Here is a 13,421-nt window from a genome sequence, read left to right as displayed (position 1 = left end):
GCATTTTTTTATCCATTCATCTATTGAAGGGCATCTAGGTTGGTTCCACAGTCTAGCTATTGTGAATTGTGCTGCTATGAACATCGATGTAGCAGTGTCCCTGTAGCATGCTCTTTTTAGGTCTTTAGGGAATAGACCGAGAAGGGGAATAGCTGGGTCAAATGGTGGCTCCATTCCCAGCTTTCCAAGAAATCTCCATACTGCTTTCCAAATTGGCTGCACCAATTTGCAGTCCCACCAGCAGTGTACAAGTGTACCCTTTTCCCCACATCCTCGCCAGCACTTGTTGTTGTTTGACTTCATAATGGCTGCCAATCTTACTGGAGTGAGATGGTATCTTAGGGTGGTTTTGATTTGCATTTCTCTGACTGCTAGAGATGGTGAGCATTTTTTCATGTACTTGTTGATTGATTGTATGTCCTCCTCTGTGAAGTGTCTGTTCAGGTCCTTGGCCCATTTGTTGATTGGGTTATTTGTTATCTTATTGTTTAATTTTTTGAGTTCTTTGTATATTCTGGATATTAGGGCTCTATCTGAAGTGAGGGGTAAAAATTTGTTCCCAGGATGTAGGCTCTCTATTTACCTCTCTTATTGTTTCTCTTGCTGAGAAAAAAACTTTTTAGTTTAAGTAAGTCCCATTTGTTTATTCTTGTTATTAACTCTTGGGCTATGGGCATCCTCTTAAGGAATTTGGAGCCCGACCCCACAGTATGTAGATCGTAGCCAACTTTTTCTTCTATCAGACGCAGTGTCTCTGATTTGATATCTATCTCCTTGATCCATTTTGAGTTAACTTTTGTGCATGGCGAGAGAAAGGGATTCAGTTTCATTTTATTGCATATGGATTTCCAATTTTCCCAGCACCATTTGTTGAAGATGCTACCCTTCCTCCATTGCATGTTTTTGGACCCTTTATCAAATATAAGAAAGTTGTAATTTTGTGGATTGGTTTCTGTGTCCTCTATTCTGTACCATTGGTCCACCTGCCTGTTTTGGTACCATTACCATGCTGTTTTTGTTACTATTGCTTTGTAGTACAGTTTGAACTCTGGTATCGCTATACCTCCAAATTCACACTTCCTGCTTAGAATTGTTTTTGCTATTCTGGGTCTTTTGTTTTTCCATATGAATTTCATGATTGCTTTATCTATTTCTACAAGAAATGCCATTGGGATTTTGATTGGCATTGCATTAAACCTATAGAGAACTTTGGGTAATATCGCCATTTTGATGATGTTAGTTCTGCCTATCCATGAACAGGGTACATTTTTCCATCTTCTAAGATCTTCTTCTATCTCTCTCTTTAGGGTTCTGTAGTTTTCATTATATAAATCTTTCACCTCTTTTGTTAGGTTGATTCCCAAGTATCTTATTTTCTTTGAGGATATTGTGAATGGAGTGGTTTTCCTCATTTCCATTTCAGAAGTTTTGTTGCTGATATACAGGAATACCTTTGATTTATGTGTGTTGATTTTATATTCTGCCACTTTGCTGAATTCATTTATTAACTCTAGCAGTTTCTTTGTAGACCCGTTGGGGTCTGTTAAATATATTATCATGTCATCCGCAAATAGCGATAATTTAAGTTCTTCTTTTCCTATTTTTATGCCTTTAATTTCTTTTGTCTGTCTAATTTCTCTGGCTAGTATTTCAAGAACTAAATTGAATAGAAGTGGTGATAGAGGGCATCCCTGTCTTGTTCAAGATTTTAGAGGGAATGCCTTCAGTTTTTCTCCATATAGGATGATGCTAGCCTGAGGTTTAGCATATATAGCTTTTACAATGTTGAGGTAAGTTCCTGCTATCCCTAATTTTTCTAGTGTTTTGAACATAAAGGGATGCTGTACTTTGTCGAATGCTTTTTCTGCATCTATCAAGATGATCATATGGTTCTTGTCTTTAAGTCTATTGATGTGGTGAATAGCATTTATTGATTTCCATATATTGAACCAGCCTTGCATCCCAGGGATGAATCCTACTTGATCATGGTGCACAATTTTTTTGATATGCTTTTGTATTCGATTCACCAGGATTTTATTGAGAATTTTTGCATCCAAGTTCATTAGAGATATTGGTATGTAGTTTTCTTTCTTTGAAGTGTCTTTGTCTGGTTTTGGGATCAGGGTGACGTTGGCCTCATAGAATGAATTTGGAAGAGCTCCTTCTTTTTCTATTTCTTGAAATAGCTTGAAAAGTATTGGTATTAATTCTTCTTTGAAGGTTTTGTAGAACTCCGCTGTATACCCATCCGATCCAGGGCTTTTTTTGGTTGGTAGTCTTTTGATGGCTTCTTCTATTTATTCCTTTGTTATTGGTCTGTTTAAATTGTGTGTGTCTTCCTGACTCAATCTGGGCAGATAGTATGACTTAAGAAATTTATCGATATCTTCACTATCTTCTATTTTATTGGAATATAGGGTTTCAAAATACTTTCTAATTATCTTCTGTATTTCTGTATTGTCTGTTGTGATATTGCCTTTTTCATCCCATATGTTAGTAATTTGAGTTCTCTCTCTTCTTCTCTTCATTAGCATGGCTAAGGGCCTGTCGATCTTATTTATTTTTTCAAAGAACCAACTTTTAGTTTTATCAATGGTTTTTTTTTTGTTGTTGTTTCAATTTTGTTGATTTCTGCTCTAATTTTAATTATTTTTTGTCTTCTACTACATTTGCTGTTGTTTTGCTCTTCCTTTTCTAGGTTTTTGAGGTGTAGTGTGAGTTCATTTATTTGTTGGTTTTTTCTTTTTTTGAGGAAAGAACTGCAAGAAATGAATTTCCCTCTTAAAACTGCTTTCATTGTGTCCCATAGATTCCGGTATGTTGTGTCTGTATTGTCATTTGTCTCTAAGAATTTTTTTATTTCCTCCTTTATGTCTTCTGTAACCCATTGATCATTCAGTAGCATATTGTTCATTTTCCATGTGATGTAGGATTTTTCCTTCCTTCTTTTATCATTGATTTCCAGTTTCATTCCATTATGATCAGATATGGTGCATGATATTATCTCCACACCTTTATATTTACTGAGAGTCGCCCTATGGCATAATATATGGTTTATCTTTGAGTAGGATCCATGTGCTGCTGAGAAGAATGTGTATCCACTTGATGATGGTTGATATATTCTATATATGTCGGTTAAGTCTAGGTTATTGATTGCGTTATTGAGTTTTATAGTTTCTTTGTTCCGCTTTTGTCTAGAGGATCTGTCCAATGGCGAGAGTGGAGTGTTGAAGGCCCCCATAATTATTGTGTTGTGGTCTATTTGACTCTTGAACTTGAGGAGAGTTTGTTTTATGAACGTTGCAGCACCATTGTTTGGTGCATACAAATTGATAATTGTTATGTCTTGATGGTGGATGGTTCCTTTTAACAGTATATAGTGTCCTTCTTTATCCCTTTTGATTAACTTGGTTTGAAGTTGATTTTATTCGATATGAGTATGGCCACTCCTGCTTGCTTCCGAGGGCCATGTGAGTGGTATGATTTTTCCCAACCTTTCACCTTCAGCCTGTGTATGTCTTTTCCTATCATATGAGTCTCCTGAAGGCAGCATATTGTTGGATTTGTTTTTTTAATCCAGGTTACTAGCCTATGTCTCTTGATTGGTGAATTTAAGCCATTAACATTTAAGGTTACAATTGAAATATGGTTTGTACTTCCAGTCATGTTTATTTATTTATTTATTTTAGTTTGGCTAGTTTTTCCTCTTTGGTTATTTTTCTCCCCCTTTACTGAGATACCTCCCACTGTTAGTTTTGGGCACTATTTTTCAATTCCTCTTCTTGTAGTATTTTGCTCAAAATGCTTTGCTGTGCTGGTTTTCTGGCTGCGAATTTTTTTAGCTTTTGTTTATCGTGAAAGATTTTAATTTCATTGTCAAATCTGAAGCTTAATTTTTCTGGATACAGTATTCTTGGTTGGAATCCATTATTTTTCAGCGTTTGAAATACATTGTTCCAGGATCTTCTCGCTTTCAAAGTCTGTGATGAAAAATCAGTCCTAAACCTAATTGTTTTACCCCTGAATGTAATCTGCCTCCTTTTTCTCGTAGCTTTTAATATTCTCTCTTTGTTCTGTATGTTGGCTATCTTCATAATTATATGTCTTGGAGTTGGTCTATTACAGTTTTGAATGTTTGGGGTCCTGTAGGCTTCCAGGATTTGGCAATCCATTCCATCTTTCATCTCTGGGAAGTTTTCTAGAATTATTTCATTTAATATGTTGTCCATTCCTTTGGTTTGAATCTCTATGCCTTCTTCTATCCCGATGACTCTCAAATTTGGTTTTTTTATGACATCCCATATCTCTTGAATAGATTGCTCGTGGGATTTAAGCATCTTTTCTGTGTTGACTATATTCTTTTCAAGTTGATAAACTTTGTCTTCATTATCTGATGTTCTGACTTCTACTTGATATAGTCTATTTGTAATATTCTCATTTGAGTTTTTAATTTGGTTTATAGTTTCCTGCATTTCTAGGATTACTGTTTGATTTTTTTAAAGATCTCTATCTCCTGGTAAAGCTCATTCTTTGCCATTTGAATTTGTTTGTTTAATTCATTTTCAAAATATACTTTTATTGCTTGGACTTGCTGCCTCATGTCTTCTCTAATATTCCTTTCCATCTGAGTTAGGTATGCCTTGATTTCTTTCCCTATCCCTGTTTCTGATGCTTCTAGGTCCTCCTGTAGAATTAAGTTGTCCTGCATTGTTTGTACTCCTTTTTTCCCTTGTTTTTTCATGATGTTCACGTTACTTTCCAGCTCTATTTGATTGCTGTGTGTTTCTGCTCTCTTATATAGATTTGTTTTGGTTTTGTATATCTCTGTTGTCTCTCCTTTGTGTTGGTAGACTATGCCTGCTAAAGTGGAATCCACTGGGAAGGAATTCCAATGGCCGAGCTCCAGTGATGTCACCTCTCTGCTATGGCTGGCCCCAGGCTCCTTGCCGGGGTGTCTGAATGGGGGAGTGGGACTGGACTGTCTCTGGTTGGTTTCAGCTCCTGGTTGCTGGCAGGCGTGCGGTCTCCAGCCGCCCAGTCGCAGGGGCAGCGGGTGGGCTGTCGCCAGCGGGCAGGTGTTCTCCAGCCGCCCAGTCACACGGGCAGCGGGTGGACTGTCGCCAGTGGGCGTGCGGTCTCCAGCCGCCCAGTCGCTAGGGCCTGGCCTCTAGTTCCCTGGTTTCTCCTGCTAGTCCTGGTTTCTCCTGCTAGACCAGATTTCCCCTGAGTGATGCCTCTCGGCAGTCAAACTGTACTCTGGGCCTGCCGTTTGCTGGGTGTGGAGGGTGTCTATTGGGAACCCCAGCACTCTATTGTTTTGATTTTTTCCACTTGCCCCTCCCCCAGCGCTGGCTAGACAGGTTTCGTTTTCGCCACTAATGGGAGGGGGAGTTGAAGGTCAGGTGTCTCTAGTTTTCCCCGAGTCTTTATGCAGGCTTGCTCTGATAATCCCACCCCCAGAAAGCCTAGGAGAGACTTTATGCGAATTCACCGCTGTATGGGAGCTGAGCTGAGTAACACACACCTGTTTTATTGTTACAATCTGTCAGAGAGTGGCAGTGGTTACTTCAGCTCTCCAACATGGTGGCTGCTGGTTTCCTTGGTGGAGTTTCCGTTGTGGGGGATAGACCTGTACCGCTTCCTTCCCCGTCTGAAATCCCGAACTCAGCCCGGGGCTTAGTGGGGACTCAGCCGGCAGGATTCCACAGAATCTGAAGCAACGTTTCTCCCTGCTTGCTGGTCGCTTCTTGGTGGTGCCCCGCCGTCTGTAGCCGCGTGGCGGGCCGCACGGATCAGTCAGCCCGGATCTCCAATTTGTACATTTTAAAATGTATATGCTCTACTTCAACAAAAAGTCTTTATAAAGGAAAACTGCTAAGAAGCTACTTGTAAAATATTTGTCCAACAAAATAATAGAGACCTCCTACAGCTCAATAAGATAGACATCTCAATAAAAAATCGAGCAAAATAATTGAACACACTTCAGAAAAGAGGAAATCATATATTTGATTTATTCGAAAAGGTGCTCAACCTTATTAATCTTCAGAGGAATGCAGATTAAAATGATTGATCTCTTTATACCAAAATTGGCTAACATGAAGAATCTGAGAAAACAGTACCTAGTGAGGATGTGGAGCAATGGGAACACTACTGCATTTGGGCTAGGAATAAAAATTGGCACAACCACCTTGGGGAATGGATTGTCGTTACATAGTAGGTATGGAGGTAATATGCCAGGTGACTTAGTGATTCCTCTGTTTCAGAAATGGGTGCTTATGGGCACCAGAAGATGTTCAGAAGAGTATTTATAATAGCCTTGTTAACTATATCCAAACACTTGAAGTAATTCAAATATCTAACACAAGAATGTGTACATAAACTGTAGCATATTTATACAGCCATGTACTACATAATAGAATGAACTTTTCTGCAGAAAAATTCATATATGATATACATACATGTGAATATGTATATATATAAATATAAATGTATACATATTCACATTTTTCATAAAATTTCAGAGGTGTTTCTTAACTCTCTGAAGTTCATCCCAGATGTCCAGGTACAAGCCCCTCTTCTAAAAGTACCCTAATTTGTCAATCAAAGAAGATGCATAAAAGGTATTATGTATATATTTAATGATATCAGCCTGAGCCCATTTAGGTTTGTTAATGCAACAGTGGAATGCAGCCTCCAGGCCTTCCCATTCTTGCATTTGTCTGTATTGTCTTCATATTTGTTTAAATTAAAAGTAATACATTTTTAACAGCACTGTTGAGGTATAATTTGCATATCATAACATTTCCCTTCTGTAAGTATAAAATTCATTGATTTTTGACACCTCTATAGAGTTTTGCATCTGTCATCACTATACAAGTTCAGAACATTCCCATCACCTCCCAAAATTTCCTCAAGCCACACTTGCCATCAATCAAATGTGTATTTTCAAATGTAGTGTGTTGATTGCTTCATGTATATCAAATAACTCATCATTAAAAGTAGCATAACACATTGTTGAATAGAAACTTGAAAAACATCAACCAAAATCTTTTGTTAAGTGTATTTTGAGGTTCTGTATACATACTTGATTAAAATCAGCTTATTTGCATCTGTTCTCTATTGGTAGTTTCAAAAAAGGGAACATACTGAACAGTTGATTTCTTCCTTCATATGTTCTTGGTGGGTGAATGTTGTCATGTTGTTCTGGGTGGGTTTTTAGTTTTAAAATTTTTAGTTGGTTTGGGGAAAATTTTCAGTTATGCAAATGGCCCTTTTATATGGCAGTCTGTATAGTACTAATTTCTGAGAGAATAAATCATACAAAATAGAATGAAGAATAGATGTTAGACTATATAGTTAAATTGAAACATAAATATCAAATTGTAAATTATTTTCTTTATTAGGAGTAACTAAAGGAAAGAATGTATTGATCAACTCTGATATTAAATGTCTCAGATTTAGGACAGTATAACAAGTATTTTAAAAGCTTTTCTTGTCTTTGTTCTACCACTTCATATTAAGATGCTGAGTATAATATAGAAGTACATATGGAATATAAATATTATGTGAGTGTATTATACTATTATGTATAATTGGGCTTCCTCAAGTGATGTTTTAACAAACTTTTATTATACATACTATACACTATTATTATTATAGAAATTATTATTTTCTGCTTAAAGGTGATTGTATGCTTGGGAAATGCAGATATATTATGTGTAAAATTAAATATTTTTCTAAAAAAGTATAACATCAGATGTTCATGAATTTTGGAAATAAAAATACATAATGCCTAGCTAGTTCTTAAGAGGTAGGCTACATCTTCTGTTTGTCAAAGTATTTACTCTGAATTATTGGTGGAGCTAACTTATTATTGAGGTTTCTCTGTTGCCAGGTACTTTATTACCAAGGTTGCCATCAGAACCGGGAATGACATTACTCACTATCAGGATTGAGAAAATTGGTCTGAAAGATGCTGGACAGTGCATCGATCCCTATATTACAGTTAGTGTAAAGGGTAAATAACTGGCAAATTGCATTATGTTTTTTCTCATATGGGACAAAGTTTTTGACAGGGGATGGTCTTGTATATGTGACAACTTACTTTAATGCATTCTATAATGATGCAAAATCCTAGAAAAGATCATAACAGAACATAGTTCTGAAAGACTTACAAAAAATATTTCCTACTTACACACTCACTTTTGCTTTTGAGTTTGTATAGATTTTTGCTCTTCAGATTCCATCTAACGTGTGGACTAAACATACACATTGTCCTTAACAGCAGCTACAGCCTTCAGGATGTAGATTAACAATAGTACCCCTCACCTTCCATGGGTGTGTAGTTTTCTACACAAAGCCCCATATCCTGTTTTCCCATCTCTCCTGCTTCAGCCCCTCTTCTTCCTGTGCTACTGAGGTATCTACATAGGTGAGTCCTACAGAGGCAGATGAAAATCAGGGGACAGGGAAGTAGGGTGCGCCCATAACATCCATGCCCTGAATGCAATCCCGTGGGATGATGATGTGATTAAGGAATAAATTATACCATTTTATAGAAATAACTATAGTTAGTACAAATAGCTTATTTTAATCTGTAGTTTTGCACCAAAGGAACAGATCGGTGCTGAAACTAAATGGAGAAACTTTTATCAATTGCAGAAATAAAGTCAGATCCATGGGTTCACTAGTGCTAATTAAAAGAAAAATATGACCACAAAGAAAAACATTTATTTAAAGAACATAATCCACAGCACTAATACTGGTACACTTTTAAATGCCGATGTTACCAGTTATCAAATATATAGTGTACTGGGAAATATTTATATTATTTGATAGGCCATTTGTAAAACTGCATACTCATTCAGAAAGTATACTTAAAACACAAAAATATTTAATGATGTTGTAAATGTTAAATTACCTTTGCATATGTTAAACTGAAATATTTTTATGTAAATATTTTTTAATTATTAAATGTACTAAATTGTTTTTGAGCTTTTTGAGACACATAAATGAATAACACGTAAACACTGAGGAGTTATTAAATGAGTCCATGTTGAATTTGATTAAACTGAATTTTCATACCCGGAAAATTAAAACTATATATAATGTACCATCTGGTTGTTGTAAATTCAGGGTATGTTGTAAACAGTATAACCAGAATTTAGATAATATATATGAAAAATTATTCATTAACAAAAGGGTTTTTGTTGGCTGTTCTCATCCATTTTTGGTTCTTAACAGGGAAATTATGATAAGGTTAGGTTTAAAGGCTTTTCTAAATAAGCCATATACTTGATCAAAGTTAGAAATTGGTGGCAGAGCTCCATTGTGGCAAATTATATACTCCAGATTTTTTTTTTTTTTTTTTTTTTTTTTTGCATAAAAAATATAGTGGGCTATTCCCTAAAGAAAACATGTTTGTTCTTTTTACCACTTCACTATGAAGATCAAGTTTTGTCCACTTGGCCATGTAAAGGCTTCCTTGTCCCCTTCATGAGGTCTCCTATCCAGTCTATATTCATTTCTCTCCACATACCCCATGAACTTCAACAACTCTCACATACTTGCTCACACCAAATAGGAATCTCTTAGCCTGAGAATCTCCTCTCAGCTCCTTCCATGCCTCTTTAGGAACTGTAACCTTTTCAGTTTCTAGATTTTCCGTCTGTATATGTGAATGCTCATAAGCAGAAACTTATTTGTTTCTCCAGATCTGAATGGCATAGATTTAACTCCTGTGCAAGATACTCCTGTGGCTTCAAGAAAAGAAGATACATATGTTCATTTTAATGTGGACATTGAGCTCCAGAAGCATATTGAAAAATTAACCAAAGGTTTGTAATTATCAGTTACTGACTTCTTAAGGACACAGTACTTATCTGGGTTTGTGTTCATAGTATACTTAACACAAGATCTTACGTCACATAGTTATGAATATTGACTTAAAGAAAGTCAAATCAACATTTTTTTTTAAATATGAGAATTAGCAGTTGCATTATCTAGTTGTGTAATAATGTGGTTAAATATTATTTGATAGGGAAGTTTTTCTCATAATACAGAGTTAAGGAAGCAGGGTCCCTAATAATTACCTTAAGTCCTTTTAGGAACCTAATGATTACTTTCTAACAGTTAAAGAATTATTATTTTTTTTCTTTCAATAAGATGCATTGGGTAAAAAGATACTATAACTGGCAGTTAGTTTGTAAGAATATGGAAAGGACAATCTGGGCTTGGTGGTTTCAGGAGGGAGAGAAATGATGTAAGCTAGAATTTTTTTTTAAAGGAACTCTTTTAAATTTCTATTCTATCTAATATAGGTGCTTATTGAAACCATTTCTATAGGTACTGCTGATACTTAAGTAACTTCTGTTTTTCTTGTGGTATTTAATATTTTATATTCTTTGGTAGTTTATGATTCTACCTGTGTACATAACTTACATTCTTGCTATACAATTTTGTTGTACTTTGTAGAATTAAATGATATGGAGAAATGTCACTCAGACATGGTAGAAGAGCTTGGAGTGACAGCCACAGTGAGTTATCAACAGTTGTGTCATCAGACTGTTTGACACGTTAATTTGTAAAATCATAGGCTTCTGGTGACACGTAAGAAATGTGTGGTCTCTGGCTTATGTGGTTTGTTTTAATTCCTTAGGTGCAGCTATCTTCTTTGAATTCAAACACTACAAGCCTAAAAAAAGTTTTATCAGCACCAAGTGTTTTGCTTTCATGGAGATGGATGAGATTAAACCTGGGCCAATTGTAATAGAACTGTAAGTGATATACATATAGGATTCTTACTGTTTTAATGGTTACTAATTCATGTTTCTTCTTAGTCCCTCTTATCTAGAATGTAACATTGGAGTAGATCAATCATCAAAGTATTTTAAACAATGATCTTTCTATTGTGGTTACAGATACAAGAAACCCACTGACTTTAAAAGAAATTGCAGTTATTGACCAAGAAACCACTTTATCTTCATCTACATCAAACTTTGCACAAGGAATGATTCTGACATGAGTAATGTGGAATTTCTGTGAATTTTACCACTCAGTAGAAATCATCATAGCTCTGTGTAGCATATTCATCCTTCAGGAGGCAGGAAGTAAGCCGTACCTATAGGCCAGTGAGTCCATTGCAAAGCTGTACCACAGAACTAAAGTCCAGCACCTCATTGTTATGACTCCTTTGGATACAGGTTTATTGTAGATTTTGAAACATGTTTTTATTTTCAATTAATTGTGCAATTAATAGTCTGTTTCCTAATTTACCACTGTTCCTACCCTGCTTCCTGGAACAATACTGCTGTGGTAGGTATGCTCATCTTCAAACTTAATAGAGCAATAAGAATGTGCTAGAGTTTACACATTTGCTCACTTTTGCTCCAATATGGTCTTTTGATTTGAATTAACTTCAAACTTTTGAATTGAAGTGGGTAGGATAGTACCAGATTGCTTTGAAAGGAAATTGGATCAGTTATGGTCTGTCTTATAGGCTGTTCCTTAGAGCTGGCCTAAATTCACCCTCATCTGATAGTTCTACTTAGAAATAGTGTGCCTTGACCAGATCAATATCTTATATGGGAGTGTTCTCTAGGTTGTAGCTGTGACTTTTTTCCAGATGACCAGATTGTATTTCTGAAAGTGAGCATATTTTTAGTCATGTTGATTAGTTGTTCTACATCACATTGCTACTGTTTCTAGGGTTAACAGTAAAACCATCTCTCTCAGAATAATTACAAATTTTGGGGTGGGTTTACGTCTTCTAAATCATGTCATCTAAAAATAATTGAGTCAGATGCTAATGAGATACTGCAGGAACAACTGCTGTTTTTCTGACAACTGATTGTGAAACCTTAAAACCTGCATACCTTGTCTTTATAAAGTGATGAGTATGCAAAATCTGGAAAGATATTCTATTTTTTATAATATAGGTAGATACAACTGACATTTATTTCCTATTTAGATATATTGATATTCATATGAAAATATGCAGGTCATTAGCCTATTATAATTTCACTATTTACATTACTTTTAACTTAATGATGAGACATAAATAAAACTTTCATAGTACATGAGGTGGATATTTGATACACAGAACATAAAGATTTGTGAGGAGCTTTTTTGTGGGTTACATGTAGAACCCATGTATTTTAATATTCACTGTTTTAAATGAACAATGCATGAAGGGAATGCAATACTTGGCCTATTTTTAAACTAGTGTAAACCCTAATGATACCATCCGTTTGCTTTTTAAAATGAATAACAGTTGTTTTAGCCCTTGCATTTCAAGAGATCTAGTCTTTAATTTTTCAGTTGTCTGTTAGGTCAATTTTGTTTACTAGATGAATATTAATAAATATGAGCCTGAAAGAATTCTCGGCCAAAATTAGTCTTTCATCTGGATTGGGTTAATTTCACAAATGCAAAAATAGTTCAGTCTACAGTAGTTCTAGGAAATGAAGAATTTGCCTTAATAAAATGTTCACTCAACTGAAACTCTGAGTAGTCAAAATTTCCAGACTGTAAACTTCTCAAGAGAAGGGCCTCATCTTCTCCATGTCACGTAAACTTTCCAAGGTGCTTGGGCAGCACTCTGTACCCTGTGGAGTACTCAGTACCTTTTTGTTTGATGTTACTGATGTTTGATGTTGCTCCCTTAAAATCTACTATTAAAATGTAGCAAAACTGATACATTGTTCTTTGTTTTCTCATAGACTATAAAACATGTATATCAAAGTGATAATAAAAAAAAGAACCTTTTTTTTTTGGTTGTAGATGGACACAGTACCTTTATATTTATATGTGGTGCTGAGGATCAAACCCAGTGCCTCACACACAACCCCAGCCCCTCAAAGTGAAAATTTATATGAAGAAACATTTAGCATCCTTCACATAAGAATGCTTTATTTTTTTTAACCTCTATTTATTTATGTGGTGCTGAGGATTAAACCCAGGGCCTTGCCTGTGCTAGGCAAGTACTCTACCACTGAGCCACAACCCCAGCTGCCACCAAAGAATGGGATTATATGAAAAAAAAGGATGCTTTGTATGAATGTCTTTCATCAGCATTAAATGAACTTAAATTGAACATTGTCATCAGCTTAGCTTTAATTCAGACCTGAATGACCAAACCTCCCCCCCCCCAAAAAAAAAGGTGATTTTATCTTGAAGCAATTAACACAAAACAATCTGTATCTCACAAATTAGTTGTTTAAATTTACTTTCTAGTGTGGGAGGGGATGAGTCACTGGACAATAATTACAACTATAGCAGTAATACTTTCAGGTTGAAACACTACTGCTTCACAAATGAAATGATTTTAGTAACTAAACTCAAACACAATTTTCTGGAGAGGACTTCTAAAACTTTTGAGATACAAAAGTATAATTGAATCAAGGGACAGTATTCTCTACACA

The 13,421-nt window shown here is 35.6% G+C and overlaps 1 pseudogene; it reads left to right on the top strand.

Annotated features, from left to right (window-relative positions):
* Positions 1–4,924: 4,924 nt before the first annotated feature.
* On the top strand, positions 4,925–11,223 carry LOC114081648 (axin interactor, dorsalization-associated protein-like; annotated as a pseudogene).
* The last annotated feature ends 2,198 nt before the right edge of the window (positions 11,224–13,421 follow it).

The sequence above is a fragment of the Marmota flaviventris genome, chromosome 9 (genome assembly GCF_047511675.1).
Source record: "Marmota flaviventris isolate mMarFla1 chromosome 9, mMarFla1.hap1, whole genome shotgun sequence".
NCBI lineage: Eukaryota > Metazoa > Chordata > Mammalia > Rodentia > Sciuridae > Marmota > Marmota flaviventris.
The sequence above is the reverse complement of the archived record's forward strand: the minus strand, read 5'-3'. Positions and strand labels throughout refer to the sequence as shown.